Raw genomic sequence first — 23694 nt, 5'->3', positions numbered from 1 at the left:
GACATTCCCAGGTGCCTTCAGCCACTCCAGCTGCTCTCTTCCCACCTTACCTCTCAGGAAGCTGGTGCTTTCTCAGGCTGGGACCACAGCAGGAGGAACATGAGGCTTCGGGCTCCCTGTAGCTTCCAGAAGGAGGCAGCAGAGTTGGGGAGATCTCTGGCTAGTTTCCTTCAGAATGTGGCTCAGTAGCTTCTGGGACATTGAGGCCGCCTATCCCTACCCCAGGCCCCTGCCCCTCCCCAGTAATTGTTGGGAGAATCCTGGCCTCTGTGCCTCCAGAGTCTCACTTCCCAGCATCATTGCTGGAGCCCAGCCAGTGGTCTGCAGTGTGGATTGTGCTAACCCCTGCACGGTGGTTGCCCACCCTAACCCACAATCAGGGTCCTCTCATGGCTGCTGTAGAGCATGGAGTGGTCCCATTTCTGCCAATGCAGCAGAGAACCTGGTCAATCAATAAGCAGGCATCGCCAGGTGCCAGCTCTAGCCCAGCCCTGATGGCAGAGCAGGTGGGATGGGGGAGCCCCAGGGCTGGCATGGGGGCACGCTGTGTCCCAGTCGTCCTGGCCTGCTCGTGGCAGCCCTGTCAGCTCCTCCATGCAGAAGTCATCTCCTTTTGCCTCATGTAGCTGAGAACACTTTGCACTGCAGTTGGCAGCGTTGGCGTGGGTGGTGAGAGCCAGACCTCCCAGCTCTCACCATGCACCCTGCTCTTAGTGGCTGCGGGTTTCCAATTCTCAGCTCCCCACCCCTGGGAGAGCAGGGGCTGAGACTTCGACATGGCAAGAGCTGGTTCTCAGCTCTTTTCCTCTACCACAACAGAACTGAGGGTTCCGATGCACACCCACCCTGCTGGAATGGTAACTTACCAGTGATTCTCCTGGGGGAAAGAGGGGAAGGTATGTTTGAAGAAGCTCCTAATCTGGAATTTTCTTGGCTTTTTGTTTGTTTGTTTGTTTCACTTTGTTGCCCAGGCTGGAGTGCAGCGGTGCGATCTTGGCTCGCTGCAACCTCTGCCGCCCGGGTTCAAGAGATTCTCCCACCTCAGCCTCTTGAGTAGCTGGGATTACAGGCTCGAACCACCACACACAGCCAATTTTTTTTGTGTTTTTAGTAGAGACGGGATTTCATCATGTCATCCAGGCTGGTCTCAAACTCCTGGCCTCAAGTGATCTGCCCGCCTTGGCCTCCCAAAGTGCTGGGATTACAGGCATGAGCCACCACGCCAGGCCTAACGTTTTTAATGATTCTCGTTTCCAAGAAACATCTTTCTCCCACTGCTTTACAGAGACACTCTAGTGAACTGAAGGGTAAGTCTCCCCAGGCTGTCAAACTGGAGTAAAAATCCTACTTCAGGCACTTAGAATGTGTTGTCTTGGATAAGTTGCTCAACCTTTCTGAGCTTCTTCCATTTCCTCTTCTGTAAATTTCATAATACCGCCTTCCTAGGATTGCTGTGAGGCTGCCACATAGTAGACACTCCTGTAAGCGAGGCTCTTACTATTGTTAAATAGTCCAAAACTTGTTGTTCATTTACCACTTGATGTTATGTGACTGCTGTGATCCCTGTGGGTTCAGGTCAGTGTCAAAATGATTTGCGTGTACTATGAGGGCCAGGTGTGGTACCAGCCAACTCTCCTGCCCATCGTAGCCAGCACCTAGCAAGTGTCTGGCTGGCACTTAGTGGGTGGCTTAATCAACATCCGTGGAGTGAAGAAATGAGGGAATGCGCCAATGGAGGAAGGATACCTTCGTGGGGGAGACTGAGTAGCCAGGTTGGGAAGAAGTCATTTGGATATTTCACATTCACCTACAGAAGGCAAACGCAGGTAATGGAGAATGAAGGGTTATTGAATTAAAACATCCCTAAGAGTTCAGAGGGCGGGGTGCACAGAGGGGTGAAGGGGCTCACTGGAGCTTGTACAGCAGGTTAGGGTGTGAGTATCCTGGCCTCCTGACTCTCACCTGGGCTCCCTGCTGTCCCCATGCTGCCTGTTTGTATGCGGAGAAAGGTGTTGGCAGGACTCTGCTTCCAGGGCGTGAATAGCTCCTCCGGATCCCCCCAACTCCCCGAGGCCTTGTCCTGTGCAGCTCCTGGTGGGGAGCTGGCTCTGAGGGAGCTGGAGTGAGGGCTCCCCTGGGGGCTGGCAGCTCTGTAAATTGACTCTAGGGAGGAAACCGTTCAGTGTGTTTGGGGCCTCAGCAGGCTGTGCCCAGCACATACACACCTGCCACAATGCCCCGTCTTCTGTAAACACAACACCCCCACCCACCATTATGGTCTCCTGGGGCCATAACTGGGAAAGCTGATAGAGTGGCCTTGATGACAATGATGGAAACCACATTCAGAGCGGCTGTGTCAGGGCTCAGGGACCAGCAGCTTAGAATGAGGGGTGTTGTCTTAGTCTGTTTTCTGTTGCTGTAACAGAATACTGCAGACTGGGTGAGTTATAAAGAAATAAAGTTTATGTGGCTCATGGTTCTGGAGGCTGGGAAGTCCAAGAGCATGGTGCTGGGGTCTGGTGAGGGTTTCCTGGCTGCATCATGGTGGAGGCCATCACATGGTGAGAGAGCAAGAGCCTGCCAGCTCAGCTCTCTCTTCCTCTTCTTATGAAGCCACCAGTTCTGTCAGGGTGACCTCACCTTGATGACCTTATTTAATACTAATTACCTTCCAAAGAACCCCACCTCCAAATGCCTTCAGCATAAGAATTTGAGGGCTAACTTTTCAACACATGAAATTTGGATGGCACAGTCAGGTGTGAAGGCATGAGCCCCCCTCCGCCACCACCTTTAATCATGACAGGATGCCACAGTGGCTTCGGGTTCTTAGCGAGGTGTGTGTATTCACATATGCACACCTGTGTGTCTCTGTGTGTTTGTGTGTGTGTGTGTATGTGTGTGTGTTTGTGTGTGTGTGTGTGTGTGTGTGTGTGTAGAGGGGGTTATAGCTTTTTATCTTTATTTTTAAGTCAAAAAATAATATTCTTGGCTTTTAGATATTTCATTCAATTCTGCTTGCTCACTTCCATGCAGCCCCTGCCCCCAGTCCCTCATTCTCCATGGTCCAGACAAGAGTCTGAGCCAAGCTAATCTGTTTCCTGCTTGTGCCCCACCCATTAATCTTTCTTGATGTAGAACACTGTTTACATGTTCAAGTCAACAAGCATTTTCTGAGGCATAAGTCTGTCCTCATGGGCACAGACTCACAGTCAGTAGAGAGACAGACACGTTTCCAACTGCCACGGTAGCAGGAGGCCTGAGCAGGCCTGGCCCACACGCAGGCACACAGTGCAAGGCCACCTCTCCAGCCTGGAGGCTCAGCCCCGTACCTTCTTCCACCTGTGACTCAACACTCACTTTCTGTGTCTCCCTGCCAGTCTCTTCTTAACCTGTCTAGGAGTTATAGAGAATGATAAAAGAGAGGGATTTGACATCAAGACCACCTCTTACACACACACACATACACACACACACACACACACACAGCTGTTCCCTTCTCTTGTCTAATTTCTACTCAGTCTTTAATACTCAGCTCAGATAACACCTCCTCCAGGAAACCTTCCTTGTTTTGCCTGCATGTTCCCACAGCTCCCTGTGTTCCCCTTTAACATGACCCTTATCAAATTGCACTGGCCTGTGAGCAATTTGAAGGTGGGGTCCAAACCTATTTATCTCTATACCCACAGTGATGGATAGTTTCTGCTGTTTCAGTATCAATGAAGCACTGAATGAATGGTAATAGTAGTGACACTTATGTGCCTAGGATTGCTAGGCCCTGTGCTAAATACTTTATATGGATTATCTTACTGAAATCCTTGCACAGTTCTATAAGGAGGCCCAAGGACGGGTGCGGTGGCTCACACTGTAATCCCAGCACTTTGGGAGGCCAAGGCAGGCGGATCACGAGGTCAAGAGATCAAGACCATCCTGGCCAACATGATGAAACCCCTTCTCTACTAAAAATACAAAAATTAGCTGGGTATGGTAGCACACACCTGTAGTCCCAGCTACCTGGGAGACTAAGGCTGGAGAATCACTTGAACTGGGAGGTAGAGGTTGCAGTGAGCTGAGATCACGCCACTGCACTCCAGACTGGGTATAGAGCAAGACTCCATCACAAAAAAATACTTAAAAGTTAGTACATAAATAAAGAGGGCCAAATAGTATTTTATACTAATAGTAAAATATATCCCCATTTTCCACAAGGGAGCTGAGGCTCAGAGAAATTAAACTACTAGGTACCAGCCACACAGCTAAGTATTACCAGACCTGTTAAGTGAAAAATTGAATGCATGAATGAAAAAATCTGTTCTTGAGCCTTGGCTCCAGTGCTTACTGCTGGGTGACCTTGAGCAAATCACTTACCTCTGCAGGTCTCAGTTTATAGAATGGGCACCATTCCAGTCCCTACTGTGGAGCTCTCTGTGAGGCAGTGCTCTTGGAGCAGGAGAGAGAATGGCTTCATTGTTCAGGGGTGAGTTGGCTCTGAGTGTGCCTGTGGAGGGGCGCCCTGACAGGAAGCGTGGGGGCTAGAGAATGTCCCGTCCCTGTCTGTGTGGACTTCAGCTGTGGGAGACACCGACTCACACTCACCGCCTGTGCAGAGGGCCTGGTGCCGACCATGCTGGAGGGTTAAAGCCCAGCGCCAGCCTGCACGTTCAACCGCTGCAGGTTCCCTCCCTGCCATCCCCAAGGCATGACTGTCTATCTTGTGTGCTCAGGAGCTTGAATTCAGTCCACAGTCAAGACTTGAAGAAAAAATGTTCAAAGGAAGAGAATCAAGGACCAGGGAGCTTCCCCCACCCCCCCACCAGATTTATAAAAGCCAGCGTGCATAAGAGGCAGCCTTGATGTCAAATCCTTTTCTTTTATCATTCTCCACAACTCCAAGGCCCAGACAGGCTAAGAAGAGAGGCTGGTGGGAGACGAGGAAAGGGAGTGTGGAGTCCAGATGGAGCGAAGTGATCCCCCCATCTGCCCGGCGCAGGGGAGACTTGGGGCTGGGAGGCAGGACGCCTGAACTCGGCCTGGGCTGCCATGGTGCCCACTTGGAGGCCACCTTTCCCTCTGACCTGCACCCTCATTAGTAAATGGGGATGGCAGCCCCCGCCTGACTTCTCAGGGATGCTGAGGCGGGTCTGGCCTCCTGTGAGTGGTGTGTGCAGGGGCTGACAGAAGGGAAGGGGTGCTGAGAGGTGCAGAACCCGGAGTGCAGCCTGGAGGGACACGATAGGCTTTGTAGTCCGGCTGTCCGAGCAAGTCTCTCAGTCCCGGCTCTGCCACCTGCTTGCTGTGTGCCTGTGGCTATTTTCTCTGAGCCTCGGCCTGTACATCTGTGAAGTGGAACTAATATGAGCGTCACTGGATTGTTGAGAGAACTGCATCCAATGTGTCACTACCATCTCTCTCCAGTACCAGGGCTCGTTTCTGTTTTACTGCTGTTTGGTGGGAGGAGGATGGATGGACAGTGGTGGGTGTGTCTGTCTGTCTCTGTTGTGGTTGGGGTGGACAGTGTGGCTTGAGGAGTTCCTTTATAAGCCTGCCAAGGCCTGAAGTTGGCAAGGCCAGCCTTGGGGAAGCGGCTGTGGCAGTGTTAGGAGGCATATAAAGCCCTGCACTCAGGTCAGGGTGTGTCCTGCCACTGCTCTGGGTACGGTGCCTGGGGCAGCTGCCTCTGAAATGTCAGATGGGCACCTCCCTTCCTGCTTCCAGCTCCTCTGGGAGCCCAGGGGGCTGCCAGGCACTAGAAGTTCCCAAGGAAGGAAGACTTGCAGCCTGGTGGAGGAGGGATGCCTCTGTGTTGGGCATCTCCTCAGTGTCTGGGGTGGCACCAAGTGACTTCTTTGGTAGCAGATTTAATTTTATTTAGTCTTACACAGCTGGTATCACCATCACTTCACTTCCCTTCTCCACTGTCTTCAGGGAGTTTCTAGGCTGAGGGGAAGACAGAATATAAGATCTTGGACAGGGGTGGTGGCTCGTGCCTGTAATCCCAATACTTTAGGAGGCCAAGGTGGGAGGATCACTTGAGCCTACCTTGGGCAACGTAGGGAGACCCCATCTCTTAAAATAATTTTAAAATTAGTCAGGTGTGTTGGCGTGACCCTGTGGTCCCAGCTACTTGGGAGAGTGAGGCAAGAAGATGGCCTGAGCCTGGGAGGCTGAGGCTGCAGTGAGCCGTGAGTGCCACTGCACTATAGCCGGGGTGACAGTGAGATCCTGTCAAAAAAAAAAAAAAAAGAGAGAGAGAGAGAATATAAGATCTTGCAGATAACAGAGAATCCACTGGCCAAGCTAAGAGGGCTGAGATTTCTGAGATGGAGCGTGCTGTGGGCACAAGCCTGTCCTGATCCGGCCTGTTGCCTGGGTTTCTGTGGGTCCCGCCTGCTTTCTCCCGGCCTGAGTCTGTGTGTGCTCATTTGCACTGCTGCCTCACCCGCAAGGGCAGGGGAGCTACCTCAGGAGGTGCTGCTAGCGTCATGGCAGCAGAAGTCATCCCACGTGGTCCACAGAGGTGAGAATGGAGGAGATGGGCTGGAGAAACAGCCCAGCAGGCCCTGGGAGTGGGGTACGATGAAGGGCTGGGAGACCCTCTCTGCCACCATCCCATAGGTAGAGTGCTTTGTGCAAAGAACACAGGGCCCAGAGGAGCCTGGGCTCAGTCTCAGCTGAAACACTAACCATCCAAATTGTAGCCGTAGGCATACACTAAACCTTCCTGGGCTTCAATTTTCCCACCTGTAAAGTGGCAGCAACAGAACCTGCTCTTCTTAGCTCACAAGCTGGGCTGTGCAGCACGCGGGATCATTGGTTTGGAAGTGCCTTGCCAGGGGTGCTGTGATGAATGGGTCACTATTGTTTTGCGGAAGCAGGGAGCCTCCTTCCCCTCTCTTCTCCCATCCTGGTTCCTGGTCTTTTCTTTCCTCATGCCAGGGCACTTGGCTATCCATTAAGAGAAACTGGTCACACTGGTGCATCTGTGAGGGACTCTGCAGGGATTTGCGGTCCTATTTCCTGCATGATACAAAATAATGCCTTTCTTTTTCTGGGCTTCCTCAATCACCCTCTTCCCCAAACAAGGGTTGGGAGAGCTCCTTTTGTGCCCGATATTGGGCTGAGTGCCACTGGGCCTTGCTACTCAAAGCATGGTCAGGGACCAGCAGCCTTGGCATCTCCGGGAAGCTTGTTAGAAATGCAGAGTCTCAGTCCCCGGCCCAGATTGTCTGACTCATCATCTGCATTTTGAAAGGACCCCAGGCGATTCATATGCACATTACAGTTTGAGAAGCTCCGACAATGAAGGATACCGGGGAATATAAAACCACAGTCTCTGTCCTCAATTTCTTCACAGTCTCATGGGAATGGCAGTGCATGAAGCACAAAACATTGATTTAAAATCCACTCTTATGGCAATTTTGAAAGCTGGATTTGCTCACTCCACAATGTATAAAGGTATTGAAGCATTACATTGTACCCCATAAATATATACAATTCATATTTTTCAGTAAAAATAAATAAAATTCCATGAAATAAACAAACAAAAGGCATGGTGGCTCATGCTTGTACTCCCAGCTCTTTGGGAGGCTGAGACAGGTGGATCACTTGAGGTCAGGAGTTCGAGACCAGCCTGGCTGACGCGATGAAACCCATCTCGACTAAAAATACAAAAATGAGCCAGGTGTGGTGGTGCACAGCTACTCAGGAGGCCGAGGCAGGAGAATCACTTGAACTGGGGTAGCGGAGGTTGCGGTGAGCTGAGATCACGTCACTGCACTCTACCTGGGTGACAATGAGACCCTGTCTCAAAAAACAAACAAACCACAAAAATACATGCTTTGGAAGCAGCTGACCTAGGCTGCAATGGCGATTCTGGCCACTAGCTGTATGACCGTGGGCAAGTTGCCAGTCTCATCTATGGGGATGGATCCCTTCCTCCTAGGATGAAGAGCAGAGGAGAGCTGTATGCAAAAGGTCAGTGCTAAATGGTAGCTCCGACATCACGGGAGGAGCAGACATGGGCTTCATCCTATGGATGAGAAGCCTAAGGTTCTGAGAGGTGGCATGATTTGCTAACAGCAGGTCTGAGTCTGATTCCAATCCAGGTCCTCTAACGCTGTCAAGACCCTGTCAGTGTTTTGTCACCCTGAGCCTTGCCCCACCCCCAACCAGCCAATGTGCTCTGCTGGAGACAGTGGGCCCCAGCCGAGGAGGTTGGGAGGGGAAAGAGCGGTGTGAGTGGTCAGGCTTTTGTGGAATTGGAAGTTGGAGGCCCTGGGGTTGGACCTTCCAAACGTCCCAGACTGTCGGTGTTTCAGCTGGGTGAGGGAAGCCAGCCTGTACCTGTTCTCCCACATGCCCTCTGTGCTACTGTTCCTGTGTCCACCCCTCCCCTGGCTGCAGTGAATGTCCTGCCTGATTCTTGCCTGGTGGAGTTCCCCAAGGCCCATTACTGCTGGCTCTCTGCCTTTCCTTTTTTTTTCTTTTTTGGTGGGGACAGAGTTTTTGCTCTGTTGCCCAGGCTGGAGTGCAGTGGCACAATCTTGGCTCACTGCAACCTCCGCCTCCCCAGTTCAAATTATTCCCCTGCCTCAGCCTCCCGAGTAGCTGGGACTACAGGTGCATGCCACCATGCCCGGCTAATATTTGTATTTTTAGTAGGGATGGGATTTCATCATATTGCCCAGGCTGGTCTTGAACTCTTGACCTCAGGTAATCCACCCACCTTGGCCTCACAAAGTGCTAGGATTATAGGCGTGAGCCACTGCGCCTGGCCCGCATTTTCTTTTTCCAGCTCTGAGCACAGCACCTTGAAGTTTTCGTGAATGGTGGATGGAAAAAAAAAAGGCTTTGATTTGATAAGCTTCCTCCTCCCCCACACGCATCATGAGTTTCCTCCATCCAGGGTCGTGGCAGATCGGCGTGATTTATAGGACTTTGCAGAAGTGGAAGAAATGACGGAAAATGAGTTTATTGATCAACCCTCGGAGAAGCTGCCTGCCAGGCTCCTGCCCTGGGATGCTGCCAGCAGCTAACGCACTGCTCTGTCTTACCCGTACAAATGGCAGGGGCACAGACTAGGTCCCAGGGGAGGAGGACAGGCTGTTCCCCACCTCCACCCAGGCCAGGGAGTGAGGACAGGAGCTGGTCTCACGGTGGGAGGAAGTGTGCTAGACTCCTGCGAGGACCACCTAATTAAGTGACTGAGACACTGGGGCTGGGTGGTTGAGGCGGGACCTTCGAGTGGAGACCCTGAGCCTTCTGCCGAAGGCCCCTCAGCTGTGACGGTGGGGAGCAGGGCTCTGCTGCCTGCCGGGAGGGATGCTGTCGCCGAGATGAGAAGTAGGCTCAGAAGGGCTTCCTCTGACCAATTCCCCCGACTTTCTTCACATTTAAGGTGATTATTACAATAGTTGGCTTAATCTCTGCCACGTTTGCGACTGTTTTCTAGTCATGTTTGTTCTTTGTTTCTTTTTTCCCTCCTCTTCTGCCTCTCTGGTTTTAATCGAGCATTTTATACGATTCCATTTCCTTCCCCAAATATTACTGAGTACTTACTGTGTGCCAGGTACTGTGATAGATGCTAGGAAGATGATTTGGAACCAGACTCAGTCTCTGCTCTCCAGGTACTTGCAGTTATGTGCTCTGGGAGAAGAAAAGGATTTTTCTGATTGTCCCACATGGGAAAGAGAAGGGAGCCAGCTCCCAGATGATCCAGGAGACCTCACCTCAAACTTCTGCTGCATGTTGTTCGGGAGAGGGGGATCTCTCTCACCTGGTGGGTGCAGGTGAGCCTGGGTGACCCCACCTTCCACTGGAGCTGGGGCAGAAGACCCTGAGTGCATGCAGTGGGGCGGGAGGGCCGTAGCTGCTGCTAAACTCTTCCGTCTGCTGCTGCCTTGGCCTGGGTGGCTGCTGGCTGGGGAAGGCTGGTTCCTGGATTGGGCCTGGCCTGTGGCTTCTGTAGGGACTCTGTGCACTGCGGGCTGCTGAGTGTGCATGTGGAGGGACACAGGACAAACAGCACCAGGAGATGCCAAGGAGGGACAATGGAAAACTACTGGGTCCCAGCGTCCTTCCTGCTGTTATTTGGGCTCTGTACCCCCTGGCCTGGATACAAGGTGGAGAGAAAGGCCAGGAGAATATGACTGCACTTCTTCCAGGTCCTAAGAGTAGTATCTCCTTGAGTTCTGATGCAGCAGGAAGCACTGAAGTTAGACTCTGGGAAGGACTTTCTCATGTGGAAGCACAAGCTATGGAATGGAGAGCTGAGTGTGGGGGTGGACTCTTTCTTTGGAAAGATTTCCAAGGTGGTGAGCTCTCTGTGTCCTCTCTGTCCTCCTGCTACCTGCTGTCTGTTGAATCTTTTCCAAAGCACGGGGCTAGGTGCTGTGAGCTTTAGGGAGCCCTGACAGCCCAAGCTCAGTGAGGGCAGCTGCCTCCTCAGAGCACAGCATCCGTCTCCCTGGCCAAGAAGGTCTGGGAGAGGCACCTCCTCTTGTCACTCCAGGCTCTCCGCAGGCATCCAACCTGCTTTCTACGTCCCAACCCCAGCTGCTGCCTTTGGTCTGATCTGGAGTCTGCATGGGATCATTCCAGTGGGGGGTCGGGTTACAGTCCCTTGGTGGTAACAGGCCTTCATTCAGATGTCCTGTACCCCGTGGTTCCAGACAGGCCGAGAGATGCTCCGAAGAGAGGTAGGAGGAATGGCGTCGGCTCCCCCTGAGTCCGCCTCCCACATCTCCAGTATCCTCCCTGACCACTTCCCTAGTGGAGCTTTGCTGGGTTTCTCCAGGGGACATGGCTTCTCCAGGACCCTGGGCAGGGTTTAGTGCTGGGCTGAGCAGGTTCCCAACCCCTACCCCAGACTCAGACACTTTCGTCAGATGGATCAGAGAACACAGACCCTTTCTGTACCAAGGTTGAGTTAGGTGGGAGAGCTGGCTGTAAAATAGATATGGAAGCCATGTGACTGGCCTTTCAAAGTGAAACAGAAGTACTTTTTTTTTTATCTATGTCCTCGCGACCTGTTTTGTATCTCTTCAAGGGCTGACTGTGTATTCCAGTAGAATCAGGGGTGTGCTCCTGGTAGAGATAGAAATGGGCACCTGGTGCTACTGTTCGGTGAGTGTCCAGATAAGTTATACTGCGCCAGCCTCATTCTCACAGGGGGCCTGCCAAGCCAGCCTTCTCCTCCCACTGTGCCCAGGACAAAACCAAGGCTCAAAGAATTGTTACTTGCTCAAGACCACAAGCTGTTAACGATGGAGTCACAGTTTGAAGTCGGATCTCACTCCACAGCACACTTCATTCATTCATTCATTCACGCATTCATTCATTCATTCCACTCAATAAATATTTATTTATCTTTACATTCCATTTTGCCCCCAGTCTTCCCCCTCCATGGGACACAAAGAGAGCTAGAGGATCCTTTCAGGAGGGACTGCCTTCGGGGGAGGTGTGGGTGCCCCTCACCACTGCCCCTGGGCTCCTTCTCCCCATGAGGAGTTCAGTGCTCAGTGCCCTTCCCTCCCTTCTGCTAGCGCTGAGCTCAGCTCTCCACAGAAGATGATTGACCTATTCCAGAAGAAGGGAACCGTGACCTGCTAGAGCCTGAAAAAGATCTCGTTCAAACCCTCATCATCCAGACAAGGACACAGATGCCCCAAAGGGAAAGGATTTCCCCCAAGACCAGCTCACTCCTGGCAGAGCCTGGACCAGAACGGGGTCTCCAAATTCCTACCACAATGATGTATTCCAAGGGAGGGCTGCCCTCCTTTGGGGGTCCAGCATGGGCCCCCTCTGCTCCCCTGAGCCTGCAAAATTCTGCTGTTTCCTGGCTCCCTCCTGCCTGGGCCCTCCCCATATGCCAGCTGGGCTGGAGGACTCTCTGCTGCTCTCCTAAGTGACCACAGTCTGCAAAGACACGAGCGGCCTATGGGAAGCCGGATACGCCCATTAGCTCCCTTCCCCCACACAGCGGGCCTTTCCACTTTGATGGAAAAGGAATTTTGCTCCTTTTAGTACTCTGGTCATCCCAGTGAGGCCTCACTGCACCAGCTACTCACAGGTCATTAAGTCTGAATGCAGACTTAATGACTGGGATGTTTTTTTTTTTTTTTTTTCCTGTCCCACAGGATGAGTCAGAAACAGTCACCCATAGCAGGTGGGGCCAGTGACCTAAGTCCTTCTGCCAACCTGGTCTTACTCTGAGAGATGGAGAGAATCACATCTCAGTGCAGACAGAAACTGGAAAGGCTGAGGTCTGGGTCCAGTTTTCCTGAGTTTACCGTCCAGGTCAGACCCCCTCCTCTTCAAGGACCACCCCCTCACTGGGATGTGGGGGCTGTACCTGACTTTGGAAGGGGAAGAAGTGGCTGCATTGTGAAATCACCTAGGGCATTGTCTCCAAGTGCAATACCTTGACTTTCTGGCTTCCGGGAAATATTCCCTGGGATATGCCCTGGACTAGGAGAAGGGGATGGGGATCAGAGGCAAATATACTTTGGAAACGTGACTCCTCCAAATCTGAAAGCCTCCCTCTTTACACCCTGCCCTCTGAAGCCTCCTCTGGATCAGAACCGCTGAGCAAATCCAAACTTCTGTTTGTTGGGATGAGAACGCCCACCCAGATAGAGAAAGAAGAGATCTCCACAGGCAGACAGGTCTGGGCGGAGTTTGTGCTGTCAATCATCCACCCAACCTTTGAGTCTGGGGGCTGGCGGGGAGCTCTGCCCTGTGTGTTGCAGTGCATGCTGCTCTCATCAGACTGGGGCTCCCTTTGCTCAGGGGCTGGGCCTCTCCTGTGGACTGAGAGCTCCTTCGGGTTGGGAGCTATGTTTATTCTGCTCATGTCCGGTGCTCAGAAAGGGACTCTGAATCCAAAGACAGACAGTGGGGGAGGTTGCTCAGGATAGAGGGTGTTACTGAGTCACACACAAGAACCTCATTGTTTTTCCCACCAGGCTGTGGAGTTATTTGTCCTCAGCAAGTGACCAGGAGTGATTTCCAAGGCCCATTACACTAATGAGCTAATCAATTTATCCAGCTCTTTTCTTTCAAGACGCAGAGTGTCTGCCCTCCTCCCTGTAGCCCTGCAGTCTGGCCCTGGGGTGTTGTCCTGAGCCCCTGTTGGGGATTGGTGGGCACTGATGTTCTAGATGGTGGGTGATGCCACAGAGCCCCTGACAGCAGGATTCAAGGCAGGATTCTCAGGCTCGACATCCTGCCTCCTCCCTGGGTCCCCTGAAGCAGACTCCCCTGGGCAATGTTACTGTTAAATATTTGGCCCCTGGAGTGTGCCCAGCACCTTTGATTATATCTGGTTTCCTGTTCTCCTTGGGGAGGAAGAATTTCTTTGCAGGAAGTAGTTTAATAGTCTGAAAGCCTTACTTCCCTGCTCTTGAGATCTAAGTTTCCAGTTACAAGTGGCTGAGATCCTTGATAAGAGAGGAGGTGGGAAGGAGTGGACCAAAGCTACGAACTGGCACTGCCCCCAAGCCCAGCGCGAGGGAAGGGAAGAGGGAGGATTCGGTACCTGACTGTCCAAACTGCAGGACTGCGGAAAGATTCGGACCTCTGCGCCCCACCCCACCGGCCATCCACCTCCCTGCGGCCCACGTTCAGTGCTTCCACGAGGAGCAGTTGATGAGAAACAGGGATGGCCAGGCCCGAGGACCCCGCTCCGGTCTCAGCAGTTGACAGGACACTGTGTCGCCCTGTCCTCAGGCAAAGCCATGCTGAGCATTTTCCAAACCCAAATGTGGGTTCCCTCTCCTCTGAGTGAAGGCGTATGTAAGAGTTGGGTGACTCACTCATACCTGTACCTTTCGCGGCGGGTTCTTAGGGATGACTGTGCTCAGTTCGTCCTGATGCAGCTTCAGTCCGGAACCATCTGAGTCTAACCAGGAACACAGAAATCATTTTAGGTGTTTACAGCTGAGGGCCTTATACCAGGAATGGTGAGGAAGCAGCTGAGACAGCAAACAAGGAGTATGAGGTGACCCAGAGATTAGCAACCATGGGAAGCCACCCCGAGGCAGAACAGCAAAGTGAGGAGGTGGAGATCCTGCAGCCCAGGGGCTGCAGTTGGCTGGTAGAAGCTGCACCCATGGTGGGCTTGTCGGGTGTGCGGTGGAGCCACGGAGGAGTCATGACCACTGCCCAGCGCACGCCTGGGACAGGGAGGTGTACAGCTTTCCCTCGTCCCCATTACTCCAGCACTGCAGTATTTCCTGCGGACCCAGATGGCCCCAGGGCTTGGGAAATGTGGCCTGCAGCGGTCAGCCCCATGGTGATACAAAGTGGGGCAGGGCCAGGAGAGAGAGACAAGGACAGGCAGCTTCAGAACCAGCACATCCCAGTCTCACCCCTGCAGTGGTGGCTGGCTTCTTGGCATGTTTCTCAGTTTGGCTGTTCTGCGTTCACCGAAGAGAATTCTATAGGACCTCTGTGTCCACCCTCTCTTCCTTCTTTGTTCTCTGTCAAATGTGTCCCGGCTTACGGTGTGCTCACCATCTGATGGCATCTGAGCTCTTCCTATTCTTTTTTTTTTTTTTTTTTTTTAATTTTTTTGAGATGGAGTCCCACTCTGTCACCCAGGCTGGAGTGCAGTGGCGCGATCTCGGCTCACTACACCTTCTATCTCCCGGGTTCAAGCGATTCTCCTGCCTCAGCCTCCCGAGTAGCTGGGACCACAGACACACACCACAACGCTTAGCTAATTTTTGTATTTTTAGTAGAGATAGGGTTTCACCATGTTGGCCAGGGTGGTCTCGAACTCCTGACCTCAAGTGATCCACCTGCCTTGACCTCCCAAAGTGCTGGGATTACAGACATGAGCCACTGTGCTTGGACTGAGCTCTTCCTAAAGTGGCTTATTGTTTATGTTCTCTGAGTCAGCCTAACAATCAGTCACCAGTGGCGTCCAGAAGGAGTGCCCTCTGAGGGTGTAGGCAGGGAGAGGCCACCCCGTTATACACAGTCAGGTCTCCAACTAGAAGTGAACTCATCCATGAAAATGACGATTCATGAGACAAAGGACCAATGAGGAGCTAGGGCATTAGCATGAGATGAAGACCTGCTTCTCTGGGATGCAGGTTAAGAGACTCTGGGGAGGTGAGTTCTGGCCAAGGAAGTCTCTGCTGGTCTCACAGCATGCAGGCAATGCTGGGACTCCAAGCCACTGTGGACGTGTTGGTGGTTGGCTGGTGGCCCGGTGGCAGTTGCTCATACTTTTCATAAGAGGCCCTTGTCATAGCAGCCTTATGTCACAGGACCTAGGCGGAGGACCAGGAGTTGTCTGATTCAGCAGTGGATCGCCTACATTTCCCAGACAGCAGGGAGTGAACCAGGGGATGATTTTCCTCATCGGGGCATTGTAATTGCCTCCAGGGCTAGGGTTGTGCCTTTCTAATCTGACTGTCTCTAATTGAGCACCTACCATTTTAATCCTTATCACTTGTTCCCTGAGATGTACTCACATGGCAGGTCCTCAAGCAGCCATTTCTGAATAAGTGGATGTATGGTTTCATTAATCCGCTTTTACATGTTCTTTATTCATTCAATCAACAAATAGTTATTGAGCTGATGTAGGTACTGGGGATGCCGTGGTAAATGTGCTAAATAAAGGTTCTGTTCTAATGGGGCTTACATTCTACTGGAGTACCAGAGAGAAACTGATAACAAATGCATAGATAGATAGATGGGGAGGGAGGGGAAAAGAGAGGCAGTGAGAGGGAGGGAGGAGGGAGAGGGTCAGGAAGTGATAAGCCCTATCAAGAAAATTAAATGTGGCAAGAGGATTGAGTAATAGAGACTATTTTTCAGGAGAGTCAGGAATCTTCCCTTAGGACCTACCATCTGAGTAAAGACCTGAATGAATGGAGAATGAGCCTTCCCAGACATTTCAGGAGGTGAACAGGAAGTGCAAAGGCTCTCAAGTGGGAGAGTACCCCAGATATGTACACAAAGGAGTGTCCAGTAGCATGGTGAGAGTGGAGTGGAGTGCAGGGAGACTGACGTGGACTTCAAGGTAAGGGGATGGGTTCTTCAGGGAGAGAAGGGTCATGGAGACTGGGGGAATGACGGCATCCTCTGCTCAGTGGTCAGGATAAAAATTAGAGTCATCTTGATGCTTCTTTCTTTCACCTGGACATCTGTCTTACTTCGTTTTCTGCTGCTATAATAGAATACCACAGACTAGGTAATTCATAATGAATGGAAATTTATTTGGCTCACAGTTCTGGAGGCTGAGAAGTCCAAGATTAGAGGGGCATGTCTGATAAGGACCTTCTTTCTACCTCATAACATGTGGAAGGCATCACACAGGCAAGAGCTGAACGCATCCTTCACAAGGACCCCGCTTCTGTGGTAACGAACCTACTTCTGCAGTATTGGCTTTAATCCATTCCTGTGGGCAGAGCCTCATGACCTAATTACCTCTTAAAGGTCCCACATCTCTACACTGTTGCAATGGGGATTGTTTCCAATGTATGAGCTTTGAGGGGCACATTCAAACCATGGCATTCTGCCTGGGCCTTCAAAATTCATGTCCTTCTCGCATGCGAAATACATTTATTCCATCCCAGTAGTCCCTGAAGTCTTAACTAGTTCTAGCATCAACTCAAGAGTCCCATCTAAATCAGATATGGGTGAGGCTCAAGGTAGGATTCATCCTAAGACAAATTTCCCTTGAGTCATGAGCCTATGAAATCAAAATAAGTTACATGCTTCCAAAATACCATGGTGGGACAAGAATAAGAAAGGTATCCCCATTCCAAAGGAGAGGAGTAGTCAAGAAGAAAGCAGTAACAGGACCCAGGTAGGTCTAAAACCCAATAAGGCAGACAACATTAAATCTTAAGATGCTAGAACAGCCTTTTATTCCATGTACCAACTCCTGGACATATAGGCTCTGCTGGGCTCAGCTCATGCTCAGCTCTCATGGATTGGAGTCTCATGCCTGCAGCTCTCCCATGCAGGACTTGCATGCTAGTGGACCCTACAGTGCCGGGGTCTGTACAGTGGCATTGCCCTGGTGGGGACTCTCTGTGGTGGCTCTGTCCCTGGGACAAGTTTCTGCCGGGGCCTCCAGGCTGTCCATGATATCCTTTGAAATCTAGATGGAGGCCAGCATGACCCCGCAGCTCCCACACTGTGGGTACCTGCAGAGTCAGCACCATGTGGACACTGCTAAGACCTGCCTACCACTGTGCTCTCCGGAGCAGCCGCATGAGCTACATTGGGGCCTGCTTGAGTCATGGCTGGGGCTGCCAAGGAGCACTGTGGTGGAGCAGAGTCCTGAGGTGGCCCTGGGCAGCAAATGCCAGGGTCGCACCTGTGTGTTACTGGAGACCTTGCTGTAAAGGTCCTCGCCTGCCTTGAAGATCTCTGAAATGCCTGTGTGGTCATACTCCTGTCATCCTGATGAATAGAACCTGGCTTCCTTCTCTCCATATTATTCTCTTTAGCAAATGGTGCTTTGGTCACATCCTTAGTCTTCTCTTCTGAACACACTTTTTAATTCTTTACATGGCCAGACAGAGTTTTCCAAACCTTTCCATTCTTCTTCCTTTTTAATGATGTTTCATCTTTAAATCATCTCTATCTTCCTTCATTTTGCTATACGTGGCAAAAAGAAACCATGTAGCACCTTGAATGTTTTGTTGCTTAGATATTTCTTCCGCTAGATATCCCAGTTAGTTGCTCTAAAGTTCTGCCTTCCACAAAGGGCTGGGACACAGACAGACACCATTCCACCAAGTTCTTTACAACTGGGTAACAAGGATGACCTTTACTCCAGTTTTCAGTATCTTGTTCCTTGTTTCCATCGAGACCTCATCCAAATTTCTTTACTTTCCAAATTTCCGCTAGCATTCTGATCACCGCCATTCAAGTCACCCCTAAAACGATTCAGCTGCTTCCTACAGTTCTTGTCTCCTGAGCTCTCACCAGAATCACCCTTAATGCTTCATTTATGGCAGACTAGGCTTTTTTTAACCTGCTCCTCCAAACTCTTCCGCCCTATACCTGTTACCCAGTTCTAAAGCTGCTTCCACATTTTCAGGTATTTGTTATGGAAACAACCCCACTTCTGGTGCCAATTTTCTGTCTTAGCCCATTTTGTGCTGCTGTAACAGAATACCTGAAGCTGGGTAATTTATTAAAAAAAAAAAAAAAAGTTTACTCCGCTCACGTTTCCGGAAGCTGAGAAGTCCAGGATTGAGGGTCTGCATCTGACAAGGGCCTTTCTTCTTGCTCATCCCGTAACAGAAGGGTGAAAGGACAAAAGAGCACACTCTCAAGATAGAGAAACGAAGGTGGCCAAACTCATCTTTTATAAAGACTCCACTCCTGTGGTGATGAACACACTTCTGCAATGATGTCGTTAATCCATTCAAGAGGGCAGAGCTCTCAGGGTCTAATTACCACTGAAAGGTCCCACCTTTCAACATTGCTGCATTGGAGATTAAGTTTCCAACACATGAGCTTTGGGGGACACATTCAAACCACGGAAAGATCCAAACTCAGCCGCAGGTCCCGTTGGCCCTGTTCCTAAGTACATCTCAAAGCCATATGCTTCTCCTCAATTTCCATGCCGCCAGCTATAGCATCCCACCCTCCTCTGCCTGGATGGCTAAAATAGCCTCCTGCTGGTTTTCTTGCCTTTCCTCATTCCCTGATGTGACACATTCTTCACACAGCAGCCTGAGTTATCTTTTACAAGCAGAAATTCAATTATATTATTCCTTTGCTTAAAATGGCTTCCCCGTGTACTTAGAGTAAACCCCAGACACTTGCTTCAGCCCTCTCACCCTAGATCTCTTCTCTGACTGAGCTGGCCCCTCTCGGGCCTTCACCCCTGAGGCTCTTCACATCAGCCCTTAAACCCACTCTGGCCTCAGGACCTCTCCCCCATGGTAACTTCTGCCTAGAAGGCTCTGTCTCAGATCTTTCCCTGGCTGGTTTGTTCATGGTCCTTTGGTTCTCGGCTCGTTGTCTCATCCTCAGAGAGGCTGCCCTGCCTACTTACCCCAGATCAGCAGCATGCCCTGCCCCTCACTTGCTCCTGGGGTATCCTGCTTATTTCGCTTGTTCGGTCTTTTCACTCTCTAATACGATCTGGCTTATTTGTTTGCATGTCTACTGCCTGTTTCTCTGTCTATAGAATGATACTTTCGTGAGAGTCTATTCTCATCTATATTCCTGAACCCCAACACCTAGAACCTGGCACCTGATACGTGCTCAATGAATACCCCTTTAATAAAGAAAAGGGTAAGTCTCAACCACCTGGTTGCCCCCAGCAGGAACAAGACACCCACTAAACACCTAGGCAGTGCATGCATGTGAACAGGTCAATCTGGTGGCTCAGAAAGAGGTCAGACTTTGTGGGAGGAGTGAGGCTCCCAGGCCAGGTATGATGGCATCCTCATGACTACTTAGTCCAGGGAGGTTTGCCTGGAGCAGGGGAGGCTTGCCTTCCGGGTCCTAGCCACGGCTCCCTTCTTCTGCCCCAAGCTTCTCCTCTCCCATCCCCACGTGAGCTCCATCTCCCATAGTGGCACAGCTGGATCCAACGTGGGCTTTGCGCTTGGACATACTGGAGTCTCAGAAATTCTTTTCCTGCTTTTTCCTGGCAGCGTGGCCTTGGACATGTTTTCTAATCTCTCCAAGTCTCAGTTACTGCAATTAGGAAATGAAAATAATGATACAGGTTGAGTATCCCGTATCCAAAATGTGTAGAACCAGAAGTGTTTCCAACATTTGGATTTTTTTAAATTTTGGAATATTTGCCTTATACTCACTGGTTGAGCATCCCTAAGCTGGAAATCTGAAATGCTCAAAGAACATTTTCTTTGAGTGTCTTGTTGACATTCAGATAGTGTTGAATTTTGGAGCATTTGGGATTAGGGATTATCAACCTGTGGTATCTAACTGATAAGGTTATGCTGAAGTACCAATAAAACCATGTCTACAAAGTCAGGGCCCAGAGCTAGGCACAGTGGCGCATGCCTGTAATCGCAGCACTTTGGAAGGCCAAGGCAGGAGGATCACTTAAGTCCTGGAGTTTGCGATCAGCCTGGGCAACATAGTGAGACCCCCATCTCTACAGAAACATTTTAAAATAGCTGGGCATGGTGGCACACACTTGTCCCAGCTACTCAGGAGGCTGAGGTGGAAGGATCCCTTGAGCCCAGGAGTTTGAGGTTACAGTTAGCTGTGATTGCACCACTGCACTCCAGTCTAGGAGACAGAGTGAGACTCTACCTCTTAAATAAATAAATAAATAACCAGTGCCCAACACATACAAATACATGTTAGTACTTACCAGCATTTTTGTTGTTATTATTGATCAGATAACTATTATTTTTGAGCTCCTGCCTCAGTTAGCCTCCAGAATCTCCCACCCGTCTTATGGCAGCCCTGCCAGGGTGTCCTGGGAAGAGCCAATGGCTTTCTCTGCCTTGTCCTAGTTGGATGCAGGATTTGTAGACTTTGTTTCCTCATTTCCACCTATAAACCACATTGACGGTCTTGCTGCAGCTATGATATGAAATCCTTTTCTGTTCAACCACCAGATCTTGACAATACTGAGGGGCTCAGCGGGAACCCCTTCCATTTCTCTCCTCAAGCCATCCCTTTCCCTCCCAAGGTCTCTGTAGCCCATTGCTCTGGGCACTCAGTCTTCTCATGTGACCATCATCTATAAGTTCCGACTAATAAACGGATTCATACTACACAGTTCATGTTATCTCAGCTTTTAAAAACAACACACAGGTGGGCGTGGTGGCTCCTATCTGCCATTCCAGAACTTTAGGAGGTCAAGGTGGGAGAATTGCTTGAGCACAGGTGTTTCAGACCAGCCTGGGCAAATGTAGGGGGACCCCTGTCTCAGTAAAATAAATAAATAAAATAGCACACAGAGAAGGCAACTCTTAACTCAAAGGAACGTCTCATCCTTGTGGGATTTTGTGCACTTTGAGGGAGTTTCTGGAGGTGGTGGGGCTCTCCCTGGTTCCCTCAGGGCTGTCTTTAAGGCCCTGTTTGCCCTGGTGGCCTGTGAATGGTGCCCCATTGGTTTTCCTGTCTCCGTTCTGTTGACCCCCCCTGTTAGTGTCTGCCTGAGCTGCACACTCCCAAGAGCAGCACCTCCCTGCTTAGCTCCCACACAGCCCTCGGGGATACTGTGGACTTGGGAGGGGCATTCCCCAGAGTTAGAGGCACCTTCCACACACCCCCACCCCATGCATGCCCCGGAACTTGCAGTTTCTGCCTCCTTTCCCACATATAAGGAGAAGTGAGGTTCTCCCCTGGCCCCGGGAGGTGGCCCTTCCTGTGAGAGCCTGCTCCACCTCAGCCAAGATCTTGGGTCCAGCCCTTTCCCACCAGGGAGAAAATAGCAAGAAAAACAGATGAGAACTGATACCCTAAGCTGCAGGGTCTATTGGGACTGGGTCCTGGAGGAGCCCCAGGAAAGCTTTAACCCTGGGGGCTCTAGGCGCTCTGCAGGGTGAGGAGTGAGGAAAGAAGAGGGGAGGGAGGCACCTCTCTAGCTAAGTCACCTCCTCCTTCTCTCCTCCACAGATCATCACTGCCCAGATATGGGTCCTGGGCTGGATCTCCCAATCCACAGGCTGGACGGCAGCACCGGAGGTCACCTGGCCCACCCCACTGACTCTGGGTGGTGCCCTCCTTGGGCAGGGTCTAGAAGTTCCCATTTTTAATCTCTTAGGCAAGGGATATTTTCAACCTGCCAGTCATCTGCATCTCAACAACCCACCGTCAGCCTGGTACCCTGAAGGAGAGCTGGGCTTGGAGTCAGGAGACCCCCAGCTTCCAATCTGTGAAATGGGGATTCCCTCATCTGCTGTGCTCACCACAGCAGCGGTTAGGGGGATTACCTGAGACAGGACTGAGAAAGGCATTTGTAAATGATAAATGTGGTATAAATGGCAGATGAGATGGGTGGTGGGGGTAGGGAGGACACCTGGCCCCATCCTTCTTTCTGCAGTGGCAGCTCTCTTTCCTTGCTGAGGTTCACCCGGGGACCCGGCCTCACTCTCTGCTGTGTGGCTGCTCAGACAGCATCCCTTAGCCTTCAGAATGACTGACGTTCCTTTGGTCTTTCCCTGTATACTAACGCCCAGAACTTTTTCCACCGTACCTGAAAGGACACATGGGGAACACCTGGAGATGGTCAGGAACAAGACGTGAGTGAGATGTTTAAATAGCCCTTAGGCTGTGTTTGCTGATCGTCTAGAGATACTGGAGTTTTTCAGATGGGCATCTGTCTAGGAGCATGGAGGGGTAAGAAGGGCTCAGGCAAAGGAATGCTGGTCGGGTGTTTACAGAGCACTCGCACACATAGTATCTCATTTGATCCGCTCCCTCTGAAGTAGGTCTCCTTTACAGAGGAGAAACTGATCTCACAAGTTGCAGACTGGCTGCCCAAATCTGGGTCTTCTGACTCCCAGTGTCTGTACCAGGCCTGGCCATTCTGCTGAGGATACAGAGGAGGGAATGGGCTTCAATTGCAGCAAGAGAGTGAGGATTGTATCTAAGAAAACCTCAGAGGCATAAGTGAACTGGTTACCTCTCAAGGCCCCTTGGTTTGGGGCCAAGGATCCTATGATCACAGAGTGGGGGAGGGGAACTGCTCGAAAGGTGTTGGAGTCATCTACTCAGTTTCTTCACTGGGACGATGAAGGGATGGAAAATGAGATTCCAAAGGTCTCTTCTAGTCCTCGTCTTGTAGGTGGGGTGGAGAGGGGGCATCTGGTTCCTCCCACTCTGCAAATTGTCCCCCTTCCTATCCACATAGCCTTCACAGAGCAGGTGAGCTTTGATAGATGGTAAAGGGTCTAGGAGAAGCATTGTCCAGGGGGAGAGAGCCTTTAAGCATCATCATCATGCAGGAGAAGGCTGTAGATTCTGCGTCCTGGGGCAGAAGGAAGCAGTCGGCAGCCTCTCCCTTCATACTTCTGGGTCTCAGGAGCTGTTTATGTGCTCCAGCGGGTGCTCCATCAATTTCAGAAGCTGCATTGGAAAATAACAACTGGGCAAGCTGCTGCTGTTCAGCTGGCTCCTCAGCACGGAGCTGGGTGAGACCCAGCCCTTGGCACTGTCTCCAAGGCCAGTGTGCAGGCAGAAGCCGCGATGGCTGCTGGCTAGGTTGGTTTAAAGGGAAGTGGGAACCCCTGAGATATGAAAACGCCCAACCCTTGTGGCTCACGAGCAGCCTTGTCATCCAGATGTTTCCATCTTCTTTGTGATGTGAAAAAAGTTAGAAAGCTCTGTCCCTTGACACAGCCTGTTTCCTTTAAAGGACATAAAATGATCTGTAGTTGTCTTGTTTATTTTCTTGCTTCTGTGTTATGTGTCTCTTCACCCAAAATGTGAGATATGTAAAAGTGGGGATCTTTTATCTTAGCACAGAGAGCAATGCCTAGCACAAAAGGCACTCGGCAAATGAGGCAGGGGAGTCTGCTTCTCTTAGGTGCTGGCGCTGAATGAATGCATCCAGGTATGCGTGCGTAAATGCATGAGTGAATGAGTGAAAGTATCCGGCATGTAGTAGATGCTCAGTGAATGTCAGTTTTCTTTCCTGAGCATCATTTCCAGTTAGCTTGGGAATGCAGAGCTGGTTCTTGAGATCAAGCCCTTAGGAGGTACGTGCTACACAGTGATCAGGAGGGG

At 51.0% G+C, this 23694-nt stretch overlaps 1 protein-coding gene across 3 annotated transcripts in view; it reads left to right on the top strand.

Annotated features, from left to right (window-relative positions):
* ADORA1 (adenosine A1 receptor) overlaps positions 1–23694 on the top strand; it is a 38270-nt gene that overhangs the window by 11790 nt on the left and 2786 nt on the right. The window lies entirely within an intron of this gene.

This window comes from Saimiri boliviensis, chromosome 14 (assembly GCF_048565385.1).
Source record: "Saimiri boliviensis isolate mSaiBol1 chromosome 14, mSaiBol1.pri, whole genome shotgun sequence".
NCBI lineage: Eukaryota > Metazoa > Chordata > Mammalia > Primates > Cebidae > Saimiri > Saimiri boliviensis.
This window is presented reverse-complemented; position numbering and strand designations above follow the sequence as displayed.